General features: G+C 39.6%; 1 long non-coding RNA gene across 7 annotated transcripts in view; it reads right to left on the bottom strand.

The window, feature by feature from the left end:
• LOC149127058 (uncharacterized) overlaps positions 1 to 22,516 on the bottom strand; it is a 692,486-nt gene that overhangs the window by 475,554 nt on the left and 194,416 nt on the right. For 6 of the 7 annotated variants that reach the window (XR_016232531.1, XR_016232533.1, XR_016232532.1 and 3 more), the window contains exon 3: positions 14,835 to 14,904. This is a non-coding gene — a long non-coding RNA (uncharacterized LOC149127058). Of the gene's footprint in view, positions 1 to 7,353; positions 7,586 to 14,834; positions 14,905 to 22,516 lie in introns of those variants that run through there. The other variant, XR_016232537.1, reaches the window with a different exon arrangement.

The following is a 22,516-nucleotide window of genomic DNA, read 5'->3' on the forward strand; positions in this document are numbered from 1 at the left end:
TTTGAAAGGCAGAGAATTAGAGACAGACAACTGCCGTTTGCTGATTTATTCTGTAAATATCCACAACTAGTACTGGACCAGGTCCAAAGCCAGGAGGCTCCAGACCTTCCATATGGATGGCAGGAACCCAACTACTTGAGACCTCACTGCTGCCTCTGTGAGTCTGCCTTGGCAGGAAGTTGCAGTCAGGAACCAGAGCCAGGCATTGAATACAAGCATTCCAAGGTGAGACATGGGCATATAAACCACTAAGATAAAACATACACCCCAATAATATTACTGATAGTGAAAAATGAAGTCTCATGTTAAATTTAGGTTTTTGAGTTCATTTCTTTCTCTGTTCTCACAATTTTCTATTAATTAATCACAAACACTTATGTTATGCCTTGGGAGTACTAAAAATTACTAGACATTTAAAACATTGAATTGTCTATTTTGATGACAGATTTCCAATAATCTGGTTAGTATAATTTAATGTACATATGTAAAATTATTTAAAATATATTTCATATCATATTTATATTAGATATAATATTAGATAAATAATGTTTAACCGCTTTCTCACATATTATCATGATAAAATAGTATTTAAATATTTTTATTTTAAGATTCAAAAAAAAAGTAGTGTTCAGGAAAGAACAGATGACTGATAGCAGATGACCAATGAATATCTATTCTCTTCTCCTTCTCCTCTCCCTGTTTCTCTACCTATTTAGTATTGTGTACTCTTCTCCAGGACTCCCTGGCCAGCCTAGCCCATGTTGACAAGTTCCTTCTCTTACTCTGGTGGCCATCTGCATTTTCATCCTGGGCATTCAATCTAACTATGTTTTCATAGTTGCATTGATCCCACTCCCCCTTAGGACCAGGCCTCATAAGTCCTTAAATTCAATGACATCTATCTCCATAATACTCATCAATTCCTGATATGGCCCCCTTCTTATACTCCAACTTGGCTTACACCACTCTGAAGACTTACTCTAATCACAGGCACTTGTTCTTCTGCCTCTGATCCTCCACCTTCCACCTCTGTTTCCCACTCTCATCATGAACCTTAACCCCTTCAATTCTCTTAATTGTTTTATTCCATTCTCCTGTTTTCCTTTGCCTTCCTGCCAAGCCTGAGCCCCCAGAGGTTCATTCCAAAAATCATTAGCCACAAATCTAGAATCTTCCATCCCTATATCTCCTGCCATTCACCAAGCTCTGGATCACTGTAAGCCATATTTTGTTCAAGTTCTGTGTTTTCAGATATTGGAAAATCAAGAATTTGAGTTGTAGAGGCACATTTTTTGAAGGAACTGTATATAATCATTCTCCAATCACCAGTCCTGTCCTTAAGCAGTGGTCTTAGAGTTTATAAAAATCACCTTGGGCCCTATCCTCAATATTCTAATTGAGTCAGTCTAAAGTGAAACTCAGGAATCTTTGCATTAACAAGCACTCAAAACTGGATGGGCAAACTACTGCCTGTGGCTCAAATCTGGCTAACTACCTGTTTTGTATTGCCGTTGAGCTAGAAATGATTTTACATTTTTAAGTGGTAAGGAAAAAAATAAAAAAAGAAGAATATTTTAAGACATGTAAATACTCTAGTTTTTTACATTAGTACAGTTTTATCAAAATACAGCCATGCTCATTTCTTTGTGTTATTATGTAGCTGCTTTCACATTATAATGGCTAAGTTGAAAGCTGCAAGAGAAGCCACACGGCCCATAAAATGAAAATAGTCACTGTCTAACTAAAGAAAAAGTTTGCTCATCTCTGACTTAGAAGGCCCTGTTGCAGACCTCATTTTGAGAAATCCTTGTGTAACAATGCCTATTGAAATACTACCTAAACTTCACTTCTATTCTTCATCTCTTAAGGAAGCCCTAACTCCCAAATGTGCTGTTTCAAGTCCTCTCTGCCCTCCTCAAACCCCTCTGTCTCCATGGACCTCCTCATTCTCAAGAGATACCTCTTCACACAACCTGTTCAGTAAGGGTTCCTTTCAATTATTTCCCTCGCTTCTGTACTCCTGTATGTGAAACCAAACTTATTCATAAAATTGCAAGGCCTCCGGATATCTTTAGCTGCTAATGAACTTGTGTTTGAATCCCAACTCTGTAGTTACCAGGTTGGAACCACCAGCAAGAGCTGAGCCTCTGGGATTTGTTACACATGAAATGTGACTCCCATTGCCCAGCTCAGAATGCTACTATGATGGTGAAGGGAAACAGCCTAAGCTGGGCACAGAGCAGGCACTCAAATAAGTGCTTCCTTCACTTCATCTGACTACAAACTAATAATGATTCACACTTACTGAAAGCCAGATATTTTATAATCAGTATCTCACTAAATGCTGTTGGAAACACTGAGATAAAAGTTAAACCATACTGTCTCCCCAATCTTGCTGTGTCAATTTTCCACCTTTTCCTTTCAGGTATCACCTTCAGTCACTTTGTTCCCTTGCACATACAAGTAAAGTCAGACATATAAACATACTCAGTTCTCCTCTCAACCTTGCCACCACTTCATATCAAGATCTTATATCACCTTTTCTGCAACGATAACAACTTTTAAAAAAAACACCACTCACATCTCAGCTCTCTGAAATAGCCATCTGCTATTTTGATCACTCTACTAGATATACACAATTAAAACAAGTAGTTCTCAAGATTATCAATAATTATTAGCTTCCACAATCAATTACATTTTCTTCATCTCTGGTCTGCTTGCAAGCAAAGAGCAGCTGAAACACCAGAGATTAAAGAACCATGAAACTAAAGTCTCCTTGACTGCAGTAACAAATCATCCTGATGGTTTCCTCTACCTTTCTGACAACATCTTTTCAGTCAATTCCAGTGACAGCTACTCCTCTTTCCCAACCCTTTCTGCTGTCCATCACAAGCTTCCCTTACCTCTACAGTTTTACCTTCTGTAACAATGGCTTTAGCTACCTCCCTTACACAAATCCAGATGAGCTATGTCTAATCATACATTTCTTTAAAATTTTCTATCCTTTTATTTTTCAAACCACTGACTAAAAGACTATCCATATTTCAAACTCACTCGAGCAAAACCAAAATGCTCTTAAAGTTGGTTCTTTCTCCTGACCTCTCTATTTTGGCGAATGATAGCATCATTCACTAAGACTTGAATTCATACAATAATCTTTTATCTCCTATTCTCCACAACTTTGACTCTAGCAATTGCTATATATTTACATCTAAAATGTTTCTCTTGTCTCCCTCTCTCCTTAGTTCCTCACTTCTCAAACAATCTTTGATCCATAACAGTTAAAAGTCTGCCCTTAGCTGCTTTGATGAAACTATTCCTATTAACATCACTAACATCCATGTTGCAAAACCCAGCTGACTCATTTCAGGTCTCCTTTTCCTTTATTAATTCAGTGATACTTGAAAGTGTAACCCTCTCTTTGTTCTGGAAAATCTACTTCCTTGGTTTCCTGTTTCCTCCACACACATCTCTCTCCTATGTGATCTCATCACTGAGTGTTTCCCTTGTTATAGAACATACCATACCCCTGGCTGGGAGCTCCTTGAGATTAAAGGTCCTAAGTCTGACTAATTCAAATAAACACTAAGTACAAATCTGTTGAACTAATGCATAATGAATGAATTCTCTTTCACCTCATCCTTGCTACCACTACTGTGACTGAGCCTCTGGTTCCTTCTCACCTTGTCTATCTCACAAGTTTCCTAACAAACTGTGATCATCCTCTGTTTGTTCCACACATTTTTACATATGGCTGTCAAGTTAATGTTCCTAATGCTGATCTCTGGATCATGTCCTTCTCTTGCTCAAAAACTTTTGAGGGGTTGGCACTGTGGCATAGCAGGTAAAGCTGCCACCTGCGACTCCAGAGCCCCATATGGGCACCAGTCCTGGCTGCTCCACTTCTCATCCAGCTCCCTGCTGGTACACCTGGGAAAGCAGTGAAAAATGGCCCAGGTACTTGTGCCCTAGCAGGCATGTGGGGAAACCTGGAGGAAGCTCGTGGCTCCTGGCTTCAGACCAGCCCAGCTTTGACTGTTACAGCCATTTGGGGAGTGAACAAACAGATGGAAAATCTATCTCTGTCTCTCTCTATATATATATCTCTAACTCTCTCTCTCTCTCTCTCTCTCTCTCTCTCTCTCTCTGTGAGTGTGTGTGTGTCTTGGTAACTATGCCTCTCAAATAAATAAATAAATCTTTGAAGAAAAAAAAAACTTCCCAATGGCTCGCAAGATTAAATCAATCTTGTGAACTTGGAATTCAAAGTCCCCTGGTAAAAAATACAGTATTTCCTTCATGACCCTTAAAGGCTATTATCCAATAACCCAACATGATATCTCACAGTTTTTTTTACACCCATTGTGTTTTGATAACCCACTTTCTTCTGTTAGAATTTTTCACCCCCCAAGATCTGCTTTTTCCATAATATCTTTCCTGATCCAATATGGATGAATAACATTCAATATTTTAATCCATATAGCACTACCCATACCACTTTGATGAAATATATCATTTGCAGGGGGCAACACTATGGCACAGTGGGTTAATCTTCTGCCTTCAGTGCCAGCATCCCATAGGGGTGCTGGTTCTAGTCCCAGCTGCTCCTCTTCCGATCCAGCTCTCAGATATGGCCTGGGAAGGCAGTGGAAGATGGCTCAAGTCCTTGGGTCCCTGTACCCACGTTGGAGACCCAGAAGAAGCTCCTGGATTCTGGCTTCAGATTGGCCCAGCTCTGGCTGTTGCGGCCACATGAGGAGTAAACCAGCAGAGTGAAGATCTTTCTCTCTGTTTCTCCTTTTCACTGTCTGTAACTCTACCTCTCAAATAAATAAATAAAATCTTAAAAAAAAGAAATAAATCATTTCCAGTTTATTATTGTTATTAGTGACTAAGTCTTATCAGGAGTTTGCAAACTCCCTGAGAGCAAGAACTGTCCCTCATTTCATATCCCACTTTATATTTTAGAAAATATTCAGTAAATTAATATTTGTATTACAAGTTTTAAATCTTTATATTTTCTTGCTGCCTCAACACGCCCACAGACTATGAGCACCCTGAATAGGAGACCATGTGCATTAGTGTTGCCTTCCCTGGTCTGTGACCTAAACACATTTAAATGCATTAATGAAATACTTCTGCACCTTTTGCTTGTGTACTCCACCCTGATGTCCAACTATGGCACTCACTTGGTTGACCTTACTTACTTGACATTTCCCTGTACACTGGCTTGATTCTGCCTCTTTAGGAGCCATGCATATAATAAACCTTGCTTTCCTGTACCACTCTTGTGTCCCTTATGGTGCCTAATTCACCATCTCGTGAAATAAAACAAAACAGTAGTTATTATCTGTGTCATATGTACTGAAATACTTTGCGTTCAGCTACTTCTCATATTAAAAAAAAAAAACTCTACCTTGATTCTCAAGTTCTACTCCAGATTTGACCCAATCCCCTTTCTCCTTATCTTAGCACAGCTGTCTGAAAGGATTATTCTCAGATGAAGTCTCTTCTCTCTTAAATCCCAAACCTTCTTTGTCAACTTCAAACTGACTTCCACATCATTCCCCTACCAAAACTACACTAGGCAAATTCAATCACAATCTCTTTATCGCTAAATATAGCAAAGGCTCTTTCTTTTTTTCTTTTCAAGTTTTATTTAATAAATATAAATTTTCAAAGAACAACTTTTGAATTATAGCAGCTTTTTCCCCCCATAAACACCCTCCCACCTGCAACCATCCCATCTCCCACTCCCTCTCCCATCCCATTCTTCATCATGATTCATTTTCAATTATCTTTATATACAGAAGATCAACTTGGTATATACTAAGTAAAGATTTCAACAATTTGCACCCACACAGACACACAAATTATAGAGTACTGTTTGAGTAGTAGTTTTACCATTAATTCTCACAGTACAACACATTAAGGGCAGAGGTCCTACATGGGGAGCAGGTGCACAGTGACTCCCGTTGTTGAATTAACAGTTGATACTCTTATTTATGACATCAGTAATCACCCAAGGCTCTTGTCATGAGCTGCCAAGGCTATGGAAGCCTCTTGAGTTCACCGACTCCGATCGTATTTAGACAAGGCCATATTCAAAGTGGAAGTTCTCTCTTCCCTTCAGAGAAAGGTACCTCCTTCTTTGAGGCCTATTCTTTCCACAGGGATCTCACTCACAGAGATCTTTCATTTAGGTCATTTTTTTTTTGCCATGGTGTCTTGGCTTTCCATGCCTGTGAAACTCTCATGGGCTTTTTAGCCAGATCCGAATGCCTTAAGGGCTGATTCTGAGGCCAGAGTGCTTTTTAGGGCTTTTGCCATTCTGCTGTGTATCTTGCTTCCCATGTAGAATCATTCTCTCCCTTTTAATTCTATCAATTATTTGCAGACACTGGTTTTATTTATGTAATCCCTTTGACACTTAATTCTATCTTTTTGATCAATTATGAACTTAAACTGATCACTTTAACAAGTAAATGGCATTGGTACATGCCACCTTGATGGTATTGAATTGGGATCCCCTGGCACATTTCTAGCTCTACCATTAGGGGTAAGTCTGAGTGAGCGTGTGCAAAGGCTCTTTCTTGGTCCTTACTTGACATTTTTGTTTGAAGATGGTCTCAAATCTATGTCTGAAGTCAGAACTGATCTGAGCTTTACATTTAAATGAATAGCTCTATACTAGACAGCCTCATCTAGAAGTCAAACCCAGTAGAGTGCTCTGTAAGTATTTATTGAATAAAGAATGCTACCCAAGCCTATTCTTCTTTATGGTTTGGATCAATGTTTCTTAATCTATTTTACCTATGCTCTCATTTAAATAAATATATAAAACTTCATGCTCCCCTCAGCACTACTTACATCTGGAATAGCTACCACCCTTTACTCATGGGCTTTTGCAGGCTGAAAATGACTTATCCTCTTCCCATCTCATCAGCATCAGACCAAGAGGATTCTGAGGAACATTACTTTCTGATGTCAGAATCATTAAAACTACAGCGTTCGTTGCATTTTCTAGGCCAGCGCTGCAGCTCAATAGGCTAATCTTCCGCCTAGTGGTGCCGGCACATGGGGTTCTAGTCTCTCTCTCACTGTCCACTCTGCCTTTCAAAGATAAAAAAAAAAAAATTAAAAAAAGAAAAACTACAGTGTTTGTTGCATTTTCTAAATATACAATTTCTAAAAATATAATTATACTATAATTTTAATATGTTTAGAGGCTTTTCAAAATAATAAACACAGGAGATACTGACATGATGCCGAGGGGAAGATATTCTTCCCTTTTACTGTTTATTCTCTCAGCTGATAATCCCAATGCTAGAAGCTCTTTAAGGCAGGATATGGCTCTAAAATTTGTCTCTCTTTATTTAAAGGTTTATTTATTTGAAAGTCAGAGTTACAGAGAGGAAAGAGAGAGATCTTCCATCCACTGGTTCACTCCCCACATGGCTGCAATTGCTAGGGCTGGGCCAGGCTGAAGCCAAGAGCTAGGAGTTCTTCCAGGTCTTCCACTTGGATGCAATGTCCCAAACAGTTGGACCATCTCTGCTGCTTTTCTCAAGCCATTAGCAGGAAGCTGGATCAGAAGTAGAGAAGCCAGGACACAAATCAGCTCCCATATGGGATGCTAGTGTTGCAGGCAGTGGCTTAACCCACTACACCACAACATATTATTACGCTATTAAAACTGTCTATTTATCTATCTATCTATATATAAATATATATATGAATTACATGAATTTTTTTACTTCATATAAATTTAAAAGATTATATGTCAATTTAATCTAAAGTATTTCTGACACCTCTAAGCATAAAGTGGGTGCTAAACACTGAGAAAATTACAGAAAAGCTTCAAAACACAAGTGTATTATTTTAAAATTTAGTTTTAGAATTTTCCTTTATTTACCCCCATTCTTCTTATCCTCTGATCTCTACCCTTCCTTTACATTCCTAAATTCTCTGCCTTCTTTTATTGGCTTTTTCCTCTTTTCTCTGCATAAACTATACTATCCCTTTTCTCAGAAGACCATAACATATATTTTTATTTTCTTTCAGAAGATACAAGTGACCACATGACCATCCCCTTAACCACACCTAGTAGCTTAAAACAGAGCCAAAAAAATACCCAAATTGTTTTGAGAAAGTCACCCCAATAACATTGACAGGAGAAGGCTCTACTATGTGTGTAAAGAGCCTGATGTCCAGGTCTGGTTTCCTCAGTAGATGACAGAAATCCTGAATTATGCATGATCTGTGACCCAATTTCACACATTTTGCACAGCAAAACTAGAGAGGGATCCTCAACTTTGCTTATACTCATATCCCCATTTCACAGTGTCCTCCTGTCTCCTACCTTGGAAATGTCAGGGGGCTAAATTTTTTTACAAGACAAAATACTCTGCACTCCTTCAGTTTATAAAGAAAACTGAAAATAGTGGTTTTTTTTTTTTTCATGGCACACTTCTGTTAGTATGAACATGTCCTTTCAGACTCGGTGATCTGGCATTTGTTTGTTCAGAGAGTTTGCCCTTCTGATGAAGAAAGTATACATTATTAAATCTATTCTTATAACTGTCTTAGTGAGAGAAAAAAATTACAATCTTTCATATTGGTTTCAGAGCACTTTATAAGGAGTCTGTGAACATCAAAAGGCATTTATTTTTAGCCTCCAATTCATTCTTGAAGGACATACTCATTAGAGCTATGACAATGTAGGCAATTTTGAATGGCTGGCAGATTTGACATCCTCTCCTAAAAAGAGCTACACTGGCTGACAATCAAGTTCAAGGCTCCACAAACCAGCTAACATAACTGTTTAAGCCAAAAAGCAGAAGCAAAGACCTGAGTAACTGAAAAGGAAACTAGCATAGAAATACAACTTCATGTAGGCAAATGACTCAGAAAGCTTCCTAAGCCTGGGGCTTCAATAGATTTTGTAAAATATTTCTGAATTTTCACTCTATGCCCAAAAGTCAGAACAAATTTTATATGTTAAGCCGTTATAGTTGATTCATACACTTCTCTCCTCAATTTTTCTTAAAGGGGTACATAGAAGCTGAACTGATGCAAGATCTATTACCTAATCATATGATTCAATATCATTATCACAAGTCTAAATCTTTGTGAAATTAAAGCCGAAGAAGACTTCATTTCAGTTTCTCAGTCTCTGGCTTAGCTTTCACTTCCCAGGCATTAGCATTTTATTATTATTTAAGTAAACTTGACAATGCTCATTTACAATAGTTTAGAATTTACAATATAGTTCCAGCCGGCGCCGCAGCTCACTAGGCTAATCCTCCACCTAACGGCGCTGGCACACCGGGTTCTAGTCCCGGTCGGGGCACCGGATTCTGTCCCGGTTGCCCCTCTTCCAGGCCAGCTCTCTGCTGTGGCCAGGGAGTGCAGTGGAGGATGGCCCAAGTGCTTGGGCCCTGCACCCCATGGGAGACCAGGAGAAGCACCTGGCTCCTGCCTTCGGATCAATGCCGTGCGCTGGCCGCAACGCACCAGCCGTGGCGGCCATTGGAGGGTGAACCAACGGCAAAAGGAAGACCTTTCTCTCTGTCTCTTTCTCTCACTGTCTACTCTGCCTGTCAAAAAAAAAAAATAGAATATAGTTTCCTATCGCACTGCACAATGACAAACCGCTTTACTAACTAAGTTGTTTCTCTCTCCTTTAATTTATTTCTCATTCTTAACTTCACCACCCCCTCCATCCTTAACTTTCTGATCAAAGCTGTCTTTTGATTACCTGGTCATGGCCTCATAAAACTAACATGCTGTAAGCTTTTTATCATCCCTTTGGCAACTTGGATTCAGGGATAGCTACAAGCCAAAAAGTAATGAAATCCTGTTCAATGCCTGATAATAGAGAAATGGTCCCCTGTGTCCTCCTTGAAGTCTCACTGAAGAATATTTCAAAACTAACTGCCTGAAAATCCAAGAGACTGGCATGTTTTCCCTAAAGGAAATTACATAATAAGATTACTCCAATTGCTACATCATCCTCAGTACTGTGAAACAGGGTAAGAATTGCAGTGGGGTTGGGGTGAGATGGCAGGTATACTAAGCATGATACCAGGCTTAGATATGCAAGTTTGGTTTTAGGAGACAAGGCAAAATGATATTGCTCCTGCATAAGGGAAATATGAGTAATTGAGAGAGAGAGAGAGAAAGAGAGAGAGAGAATGGCAGATCCAGGAATAGAGCAGGGCAGCCAGGGAAGCTGGGTAGAGTATGAAGAAGGGTCAAAGAGAGGAGCACTCAGTGTTGGCAAACTAAGAAGGCACTTTGCAAACCACTGTGTTAAACAGGGATATTTAATAATCTGATGTGGGATATACAAAGTAAATCCTCCCCTCCAATCCCTTTCAGTAATGTATACCTTGCCCAGTCATTACTCTGTGAAAGTGGATCTTATTAAAGAACTTCATGGAAGAGATGAAGGCTATGATTCTGAACTGACCTTGGGAAAGAACAAGAAAGAGGACGGCATATGCAGGAGACTGTAGGCACATAGTGCCATAGAAAGAACTTGGGCTCTGAGTCAGGGAGACCTGGGTTTAATACTATGGGCATAAACAGCACATTGGCCTCAGAATCAGCCCTTAAGGCATTCGGATCTGGCTAAAAAGCCCATGAGAGTTTCACAGGCATGGAAAGCCAAGAAACCATGGCAAAAAAAAAAAAATGACCTAAATAAAGATCTTTCTGAGTTATATCCTAGTGGAAAGAACAGGCCATCAAAGAAGGAGGTAGCTTTTTCTGAAGGGAGGAGAGAACTTCCAGTTTGATTTTGGCCTTGTCTAAATAAGATCAGAGTTTGTGTACTCAAGAGGCTTCCATAGCCTTGGCAGCTCATGACAAGAGCCTTGGGTGATTACTGACGTCATAAATAAGAGTATCAACTGTTAATTCAACAACAGGAGTCACTGTGCACTTACTCCCCATGTAGGACCTCAGTCCTTAATGTGTTATACTATGCAAATTAACGGTAAAACTAGTCTTCAAACAGTACTTTATACTTTGTGTGTCTGTGTAGGTGTAATCTGTTGAAATCTTAGTATACACTAAGTTGATCTTTTGTATATAAAGATAATTAAAAATAAATGTTAATGAAGAATGGGATGGTTGTGGGTGGGATGGTGCTTATGGGGGCGGGGGGGGGGGACTGCTATAATCCAAAAGCTGTACTTCCAAAATTTATATTTATTGAATAAAAGTTGTCTAAAAATATTAAAACTAAAATTCATAAATCTTAGTGGTTTTAATAATAAAGATAAACAACATACACACACAAAAAATACCACATGGGCACAGGTCACATGTGCAACCAGAGGCTGGTTACTGAATTCCTCTGATCATTCATTTTCTCCATTGCAAAATGAGGGTAACAATAGCCTGTTTCAGGGTTGTTGGGAGGATTAGGGCTAATGTGTCTATAATCTCAGTGTACAGAAGATATCCTTTGGATGACTGTTTTTCACTTCTGTTTTAGCTGTTAAAAACCTTATTCAAGTCTGTGACTCACAAGTTTTTTAATATATGGCATCATGTGTGTTTTGGGTTTTTTTTCCTGAGTTTGAATCTAATTTATATTTTCTCTATTCTTGACTTTTTAGCCATTATTCATATATTTATTGTATAACATTACAACCTGTGTAATACTGCTTAAAAGATGTAGTGCTACAAAATAAGACTTTTCTATTTACTATTTCCCAATTTTGAATTTTAGAACACAATGGGGGCTGGTGCAATTTCTTCCAATTTAGCTACTGTTGTCATTCTTATAGTTTCATGGAGTCGACCAGTAACTGGAATGATCCTGGTATTGATCATAACCTACCCCATACTTTCTTCTTCATTTCCTTTTAATCAGAAGTTTGCTCCCACCTGGAGTCAGTAGTGATGTCCTTCTCTGAACGCTTGACTCTGTCTTGTTCATCATTTTGTCAACATCAACTAAGGTGACTAGATCCAGCCACCATATTCATACAAAAAGTACAAAACAAAATGTCTGCCAGTCCATGAGAAACAAGAAAAGAAAAAGCATGAACAGATGATAGCCCCTTTGACACCTAAAGAAAATGAGGCCCTAAAATGCCAGTGATCAGCCCAGAAGCATCATTAATACAAAATGTGAGTTAAAACCCATATAACCACTCTACTGCATCCTGAACACCAAAAAACACATCCTGTTAGGTAATCTATAGCTTGTCAACACATCAAGTCATGGATATGTTTACACAAGTCTGCCTGCAATGATAAAAGAACAACTTTCCTGTAACAGCTTCTGCTGGAAGAGCTCAAGCAGGGGCCAGCATGCCCAGCCTGCCAGGAATGGACCATCATGTACCTCCTTTCCACTTCTGGTCTATCACTAATCTGTGCAGGCATCAAGACCACAATAGAATCATTGCAATATAAAAGTAGCAACCAGTTCCTGATACAAGCTCAAAGCCCCAATTTCATAAGGAGGAAGCTAAAACTATAAAGTCAATCTCAGGCGCTTCAGGGTCTGGGTCTGTACAAATGTGTACCATTATCCTTTCCTCTCATAATTTTTAAAGATACTACAAAGATCTAGATTTCTAAACTTTCTGAGTGATTATTTGTTTACTTGTATTTTTATTTGAGTTACCTAAGAGTAAAGTATTTTGTATATCAGTTGTTATACCCAGAATATGAGGCCTACAAGCAAAATATTTGAGAAAGTTCCTCTTGTTTCGCTGGTTAGGTAGGAAAGAACTAGCTCTGCAGTTCCCCTAAATGCAAGTGCTTATAGAATAATATTTATATCGAAGTTGAGGGAAAGAGGAAACATCAATTGTTCTACTGACAAAAGCTTCAGAACAGTTAATCCTTGCTAAACTGAGCAAGTAGGAACCCAATCTGATTTTAGTCCTGATTACTTATTCTTTAAATGATCTTTACAGAAATTCTTTATGTTGCACCAACACAAAGTTCCTCCATTTCATATCAAAAGTACTTAAAGATAACATGAGAAAGAAATTTGGCAAAATGCTTACAAGATTGACTAGACATAAAAAGTAAGGAAAACACAAAGCATTACTGCCAAGCTACTAATATGGACTTTCAATAAAACAATGATACTCTGAAATAATACAATTTTTCTTCTAAGAAATAAAAGAGTGAGCAACAGTTTTACTTTAACAACAATCTTACTTTAACAACAATCTTAATTTATATAAAAGGAAATGAATCAATTGAGAAAAATTCTATATAACAGCTATAATTAATTACATCTCAAACAAAATCTCTTTCATATTGTGCCTTTCTATCCATCTAGGATTGTAGGCACTGGCCACAACAATACCATGCAGAACATCTAGAACACCATGCCCCACTGGATAATACAACAATTCAACCTGCTTGTGCAGGACAAACTACACTTAGATCCATCAAGAAGCAAACCAATTAATTTTACTTTTCTCCCCAACCCCTCAGGTTTATTAAGCCATTTTGTAGTAACTGTTACAAATTATGAGTAGCAACAACCTTGGAATCTCAATATCAATACAAACCAATACCCTACTGCAACAGTCTTGGCAGGTTGCCATGCATGCTATTTTAAAGTTAGGCATTAGGAGGCAGCAAATGGCTCAGAACCACAGGCAAAGAAAAATGTAGGAAGTTGAAAAAAAGACTTATAGCTCCAAAAACATGGAAAACAGACTTCCTCTTAAACACAAACTTCCAGGAAATCAGACTTAATATAAGGAACAGTTGGAAGCAAAAGGGTTTGGTCTTCACAGAGATGTTTGTGAAATTAGCAGGATCCCATTCCCCACTGTAGCATCTTTAGAAACTATGAGGATTACCTTAAGGGTTAAACAGCATAGGACTATGTTTCACATAATCTTGTTTTGTTCTTGTCTCCAGAAACAAGCATCTCATCGTTGCCTGCATGGAATTCCCAGGTCTCACTTTTTTTTAGCAGTGCCAGCACTAATGCAAATACTACACAAGCCATCACAGAGATTCTAGTGAGATTCTGCCCTATATTGGTCAATTCAGATTAAGGCATTTATATATTTAAAATGCTCACAGTAGTTGCTTAAAAATGCCAATGCTGCATCTACATTAAAAAAATAAATACTGTGACACATACTGTAATCTACAATATGAGGTCTCCATATGACATATACCTGTCTTATTTTTAGGAAACTAAAAATGGACTTTTCATTTTCCCAAAGGAGGGAAAATCTCTAAATAAATCTTAGCTACTTGAATTATAATTCTGGATTGAATTATACAAAATATAACTTCCATTATGTTAAAATCAGCTTGTAACACCAAAATAGCTCTTGGCTCTCTATGGATATTCATTTTGAACAAATAAGCTCACATAATTTATATGAGAATTTGATCTCAAACTAGAAAGATTCTTAGAAAACATGATTACTATGAATCAAAACTATAAATGTGTAAGGAAGATCATGTGCGTGTAAAACAAGAAAACTTAGCATTTCTATAGATAGTTCCCTGAAATTTTTGCATTGTTTCTTAAACTGTTGTGCTAAGAATGCATGTATTATATGCCACACAATACTTAGCTAACACAGAACATACAATGTAAAGCAGTAGTGAATAACATTCACTAGATCCATAATATTATGATAACCAGTTCAATCAAACCAAAAGTATATCAAATATTATTCATATCAAATAATGCAAACATTGCACAAAAACCCAATGTCCTTAGAGGCATGCATGGTGATTCCAAACTCCTCCAATAATCACATTTCTGCTTTACCACAATTAATTATTAACAGTAATTGAAGAAAATATCACACACTACTTACTGTTTTTAAGATGTTTTCGCCATCCTCCAGAATTCACAAAGGTGAAGAAGAATCAGTGCCAGGAGAAGATCTAGCAGGCAAAAAAAAGGGGGGGGGGGGAATAGCAAGTTTTAGTTCTCTGAAAATTAGCATCTTCTGGTTTTCTTGAGGTACTTCCCACAAAATCCCAAAGCAAAAAAGAAAAAGTTGGAGAAAAACATCACACACATCACGAGCCGACTTTCTCCACAAACCCAGGCAGCTCCAAACTTTAAAGTAAAGGCTCAAATTGTTGAGCGTCCTGATTGAGCAAATATCTGACTTCAGTATTACTGGTTACGTACACAATTTCAATAGGATGAAGGCATCTCCAAAATTATGGTTACTTTAATGTACTATCCAGATTTTCCCCTGTTTCTCTCCCCTTCTCCCTTTTCCATTCACATTTTTCTTCCTACAAAATGCACATAGGTCTGTTCTTCCTTGTACCCCGAGTCAGGCCTGGCTTTGAAATGCATTTCAATCTCTCAACACAGACTGCTTTCATTGCATTTAGAGTCCCACTAAGGCCCAGCTTTAAAAGCTACTGATTCTTTTTTTCTTTAGCCTTCCTCACAAAGGAAGGGTATTTTGTAAATTACCAGCTCGTTCAGATCAACAAAAGGTACTTTCATAGAAAGCCCCATTTGATTTTGCTCAAATTTGATTACAAGGATGGAGAAAAGGAAAGGAAGTCAAAAAGAAAAACCCCAGATGGCTTTTTCATTCATCTCAGTGAATGAGCTTTATCTGTGCCTTTTGAAACTGTAGCAGTGGAAAAGCATTTCTGTTGGCTTAAAAAACTTGACAAAAATTATTGGTTTGCCATTTCTCATGTAACAGCCATTGGGAACTGGATGAAAAGACTTTTTCATGGGATCGCCTGCTTGGATCAAAATAATGGAGATTAGGTATTTCATTATAAATTACAGTGGGAGATAGAGCAGGCTGTCATATTAATAGCAACCTGCTCATGGCCTTCAATGGTAGCTATTCTCCTAGACAAAGGACCAAGGGGGTTGTCTATTGAACTTGTACTTTAGGCCTGATCAATTTTCTATCATCAAGGCAAAAGGTGAGATGACTAACAAAGGAATTCACACATGAGTGACCTCATAAGCCTACAGATAAAACAGCTTAAAGAAGCAAAATACATCCTGAAATTATGGATGATAAACTATATAAAGAAGCTGAAGACAGAGTACGAGAGTAAGAGAGGAAAGAGCAGTGGTCTATAATTCTCCTCTCTCTTCTTGGCCAAATGGACACATTAAAAGCTACTTGTTTTCAGCTGCAGATAATTGCAACGTTTGGTTTGCAGTGGTCTGCTGTAAATCCTTCAGCCTACTTTTTTTTTTTTTTTACTCAGCACAGTTTCAGTCATTTCATTCACTATTAACAACCCCAGTGTGCTCTAAGACAAAGCTTCTACCAAGAGCCATATTTAAAAATAAAAATGGAAAGAATCACAAGAAATGCAGGCTTCCAGATATTACACAGTAGAGTGTGCATTTGCTACTTTTTCCAGGTTACCAACTTCTTGCTTGAATTGCACACTTTTTAAAATCTAACGCGATTTAACATCTCAGCAGTACCTGCAACTTAAAAACACAGAACACTAATGCAGCACAATAAAACGTGTAATTCAATGAAGATTCTTTCAGAAAACAGTGATGGTAAAACATTAAATCCAAGGAACCATTGAAGGATGGGTGATAAATTTTCATCCAATCATGTGGAAAGTTTTACATTCCTAATTAAACTTGTCTAGGTCACTGCACAAATTGCTAAAATTCAACTTCCCTGTAATATCTCCATGAAATTCTCCAACTTTTCTAAAAAGATAAAAAAAGAAGTGGGGGTGGATGAAGAGCAAAAGATTTTAGCCCACTAGAGAGTCTTACTTGAATTCAGAGTGATAGTAGAGAAATTGTCTTCCAGAGATAAAAACCTGGGTTAGTAAATATTACTATTAGCTGAAAATGTAGACATAGTATAAATTTGATGTACATTACATAAAGCTAATGCAAAGTAAAACCACATATGAACAGTATGTATTTTACCATGCTATTTTTTAAACCACAGAGTAGTATAAGATTATTAATGTAAAAGGACTTCCAACTGCCTAAAAGCTTGAGAAAATGCTATAAATATCACCTATGACAGCAGCTGTCAAAATAAGCCTATATTTTGAAAGGCACCCTTGACATATTTAATGACCCCCAGATCTTGGACACAAGCAATCCTGTATGCTCACACGTTAGCAATTTCACACATATAGTGATGAGTTTATTTATAAATGTCTCAATAAAACAAGGAGACATATATGAAGGTACTTCAAAAAGTTGGTGGAAAATGGACATCAAAGATGTTTATTTTGGTACAAAAAAGAGTTTTTAAAACCAATACAGTTTTTTGTAAAATAAAATAGTTTTTTCACAATATGCATTTTCCAAGAACTTCTGGAAGATTCCCCAAGAGGAAAATGATTCCACATCTGTATAAAATTGTACTTCCTTCATTATTTTTAGGGGAGCTTTGATATTGGACTACCTTATCATTCAAAGACATCTCAAATTTATGGTTATTAAAAATGGAGCTAAAAAACAACCAAGAGGGTCAGTAAGTGGGCAGGCTCTCCAATTATCAGTGTTAATGTGGATCAGTATGAGCTTCCTGGGGATGGCCACTAAAAAAACAGGCCTTAAGAGCTTGAAAGTCTTCCTCACTGTCACCTCATTATTCCACCTTTAGGAATCTTCCCAGTAGAAGCTATCAGAGGGATTTCCCCACCACCACCAATATCTGACTCCACAGTGAGTCAGATAGGGTAGTACGTAGTTAAGATTACAAATTCCGAGGCCGGCGCTGTGACATAACCAGTAAGGCCACTACCTGCAGTGCCGGCACCCCATATGGGCACCAGTTCAAGTCCTAGCTGCTCCACTTCCGATCCAGCTCTCTGCTATGGCCTGAGAAAGTAGTAGAAGATAGCCCAAGTCCTTGGGCCCCTGCACCCACATGGGAGACCCAGAAGAAGCTCCTGGCTCCGGATCAGCGCAGCTCCAGCCACTGTGGCCAATTAGAGAATGAACCAGTGGATGGAAGACCTCTCTCTCTCTCTCTCTCTCTCTCTCTCTGCTTCTCCTCTCTCTGTGTAACTCTTTCAAATAAATAAATAAATCTCAAAAAAAAAAAAAAAAGATTACAAATTCCAGATTCAGACCAGTTGAGTTTCAGTTACAACTCAATCAGCTTCCTATAATAAGCCGGTGACTTTGACTGTTGGCAGCTCAACTTTTTCACTCAAAATTGGATTAAATGAGTTCACATATGGAAAGTTAAATGAGTTCACATATGGAAAGCATTAAAGCACTGACTAGTACTTGATGAGTACTAAATAAGTACCAGATATTATTATAAATGCTCTAAACCTAGAGAATTATTAACTAAATTGTGGTAACTACACTAGAATATAATATGCCCATTAAAGATGACAATTTCCAAGAATTCTTAATAATATAGAAAAATACACCTACTAAGTGGAAAAAACCAAACATAAAACAATATATTATGTGACCTTAAGTATATATAACAACTATATTTACACTTAAGATATATGTGAAAATACACAAAATTATTTCATAATGTAATTTCAAGTGATTGTTTATACTTTTTAATTTCTATGGAAGGAAAAAATTTCAAACTTTTATTTTTTATGAAAGTTAATTTATGAAAAAGGAAGAAAATTAAACAGCATACAGTGTTATCAAACACTCACAGAAGTAGACCAGGCTAAGGGAAAAGTCAGAATCTATGCCAAATTTCACCTGATGCTCAGCTCTAAAATCTGGAGACGAGATGTAATTCTAGGAACTGGGAAGTAAGCATGAGCTGTAAAGTTTAAACAAGTAAAATCCAAACATAAGGAATCCACAAAACTTCCTGCATTAGGAAGTTGTCAATATATTAATTACCAAAGTGATCTGACAATGGAGAATCTGACAGAATGACTTAAGGTTGTACTTAGGAAGATATGCATAACAAACATATAGAAGTTGAAAAAGATCAACAAAATTAAGATAATAAAAACCTATGCAAGTGTGCATCAACACAGACTCTATAAAATCAGGGTCAATGGACACTGCCAACAAAACATAAGAAGTTTCATTAAACAGGGCCCAAGCCACAATCTAATCAACTGCATTCAAGTTGAGAAACTAGTTTGAAGCCAAATAACTTTCTATTGTAGAAAAAGTGAGTCAAGGCCAAGAAGTAGGCATTTGTTCCTTTCTTTCTTCCTATCTAAAAGTGAACTAGAATCTGGGAGAACAAACTTTGTCTCCCTCCTATGCTTGTCCCTCATATAAGCCTGAACTAGGGACGACAAAAGGGCAGGGAATGACAGAAGTCTAGTGTCGCTCCCCGTCTTCGTGGAGGAACGACACAGGACCCTGCGCTGTTCTTCTGTCTGCTCGGCCCTCCCCAGGTTGGCTGCTGGTCCTTCCCGGGTTGGCTACCATCCCTTCCACCTCCGTGGAAGGGCGGTTCCCCCTGCCACATTCCCCACTTCCGCGGGGGAGCAGCACACCGCCGGCCGGCTCTCTCGGGGGCTGCACAGGTGTTCCTCTTAGATGTTCCCCTTAGATGTTTCTGGTGCATGCCGTCTCTCTCCTCCTTTATAGTCCTCTTCCACCAATCCCAACTCTGCTACCCACACGCCGAGTACGCTGCTCTCCTCCAATCAGGAGCAGGTCCCACAGTTTATTGGTTGAATTGGAGGCAGCTGTGTAGAAGCTGTTTCCCTTCTCAGCGCCATATTGTGGGAAAGCAGATGCATAGAATAAGTCTTAATTCCAGTAACTTAGTCTAGTCCGAGTTGCTCCCCACAGATCCCCCTTTCTTTTTATTTTTGGCGTTGATACGCGCCTGTCTTCGGTGCCCCGCGGCACACACTCTGCTCTGCTTGCTAGAGTTGCCCACAGGTTCTTACAAGTCCTATCAATCAGGCAAACCAAATCCGGGTCCTCTCTTCGCCATGTTGTGAGGAGGTTTTTAGGCGCTGATGCGTGCCTGTGTTCGGTGCCCTGCAGCGCATGCTCTGCTCTGCCTGCAGGTGCTTACAAGCCCTATCAGGCAAACCGAATCCAAGCCTTCTCATTGCCATATTGTGGGGAGGCTTATTGGTGTTGATTCGTGCCTATCTTCGGTGACCTGCAGCTCATACTCTGGTCGAGCCGCCTGCTGGTGCTTACCGCCTCACTAATCAGGCAGACCGAATCCAAGCTCTCTCATTGCCATGTTGTGGGGTGGCCTTTCTATTTCTCTATTTCTCTATGTCCGGGCATTCCTATTTCTCCCATTTTACTTCTATCTTCCAGCATTCCTATTTCTCTCATTTTACTTCTAAACTTCTGTTTCTCTTATTCCTGCGGCTTCCCGGCGCCCGCCCCGAGGCTGCTTCTCAGCACCTCGCCGCCCCGCGGCAGCTTCAGGGCTCTGCGCGGCTTCCCGGCGCCTCGCCCCGCCGGCAGGCTCCCGGCTCTGCGCGGCTCGGCTTCGCGTGCACACTCCGCGGTCTCCACGCCCCTTCGCGTCCGCACCACGGCCTCTGCCAGCCCCGCATTCCCTATCCATTCATGCCCTGTGCTCTCTCTGCACGCGGCGGCTTCCGCGAGTCACACAGCCCCAGCTCACGTTTCCGCCATCACCGGCATTCAGTCCAAGTTCCCCGGACTAACCTGGCGAATTTCAACCTGGCGGCCCACGTCTCTGCCTCTGGTTCCAGATCTTCACCTCTTGCTCCCCGGGGTGACTTGAAGAATTCCAAGGTGGCTTACGTCTCCGCCTTGGCCTGCACTCGCGGCTTCATCCTCCCTAACATTTTTCTCTACCCGGTATGTTTCCTTAAGTTTTCTTCCAACAATATTCCTCCCTCATTTCTCCTGGCCTCTCCCCACAGTCCGTATCCAAGTCTAAGTTTCTTATAGGTTTCACTTTCACTTTCAACCTGCAGTCCGTATCTAAGTTTCTTCTTGCTTTCACTTTAAATCCTAACTTCTTTCCCACAGTCCGTATCCGAGTCTATGCCTAGGCTTTCGATAGCTTCTTCCGGCACCTTTTCTGTCCGGCTTTTCCCTAGGCTGTTTGCTAGTCTCTCTCTCCAGCATTTTCCACTTCTTCCCATTTCTTCCCTATTAGGTTTCCTAACCGTCCTAGGTTTCCTATCCGAGTCACGGCACCATTATGTCGCTCCCCCTCTTCGTGGAGGAATGACACAGGACCCTGCGTTGTTCTTCTGTCTGCTCGGCCCTCCCCGGGTTTGCTGCTGGTTCTTCCCGGGTTGGCTACTATCCCTTCCACCTTCGTGGAAGGGCGGTTCCCCCTGCCACATTCCCCACTTCCGCGGGGGAGCGGCACACCGCCGGCTGGCTCTCTCGGGGGCTGCACAGGTGTTCCTCTTAGATGTTCCCCTTAGATGTTTCTGGTGCATGCCGTCTCTCTCCTCCTTTATAGTCCTCTTCCACCAATCCCAACTCTGCTACCCACACGCCGAGTACGCTGCTCTCCTCCAATCAGGAGCAGGTCCCACAGTTTATTGGTTGAATTGGAGGCAGCTGTGTAGAAGCTGTTTCCCTTCTCAGCGCCATATTGTGGGAAAGCAGATGCATAGAATAAGTCTTAATTCCAGTAACTTAGTCTAGTCCGAGTTGCTCCCCACATCGAGTGTTTAATTAGCCTAAGTCTTTAGTAACTAAAAGTGATTGGAAACTTATGGAATTTCCCAAGGTATCATTAATAGCCAGGAACATGAGACAGCATAATTGAATGTGGAAAAAGAGAACTGGATTCAAAATATTCAGTACATGAATTACACAGGTGTTCTGTCTTTGTTGGAAGAAAAACAGTCAAAGCTAAGTGTTAGATTTTTTAAGAAACTTAAATTAATAAAAAGCAAAGTTCAATAAAATGAAAATACCATATGGTCCAGCACTTGCACTTCTGGGTATATATCCAAAAGAATTGTCGAGCAGATAATTGTACATCCACACCCACAGCAGCACTATTCATGATAGCCAAAAGGTGGAAGCAACCCAAGCATCTGTACAGTATAGACTCATCCACAAAAGGGATTTTTTTTAAATTTTTATTTATTTATTTAAGAATGAGTAAGAAAGCTCCTATCTTCTAGTTTATTCCCCAAATACCTGTAATATCCATGGAGCTGAAACGAGGAGCCAAGAACTCAAGCTAGGTCTCTCATGTGTGGGTGACAGGAACCCAGTGACTTGAGCTGTTATTACTGCTTCCTCCCAGGTCTGCCTCAGCCAGAAGCTGCTGTTAGTAGCTGGGCTGGTAACTGAATCCATGTAATCTGATACAGGATGTATGCATCCTAACCAGTGGCTTAACCATGAGAACAATACCATCCTGGAATATTTTTTTAAATTAACATGTTCCTACTAATAATAGACAGAAATAAAAAGGAGAGAATGATCCAACATAAGCAGCAGGCCACCGCCGGCGCCGCGGCTCACTAGGCTAATCCTCTGCCTTGCGGCGCCAGCACACCAGGTTCTAGTCCCAGTCAGGGCACCAGATTCTGTTCCGGTTGTCCCTCTTCCAGGCCAGCTCTCTGCTGTGGCCAGGGAGTGCAGTGGAGG

The sequence above is a fragment of the Oryctolagus cuniculus genome, chromosome 4, assembly GCF_051225735.1.
Source record: "Oryctolagus cuniculus isolate XC-2025 breed Fujian yellow rabbit chromosome 4, ASM5122573v1, whole genome shotgun sequence".
In the NCBI taxonomy this organism is placed as follows: Eukaryota; Metazoa; Chordata; class Mammalia; order Lagomorpha; family Leporidae; genus Oryctolagus; species Oryctolagus cuniculus.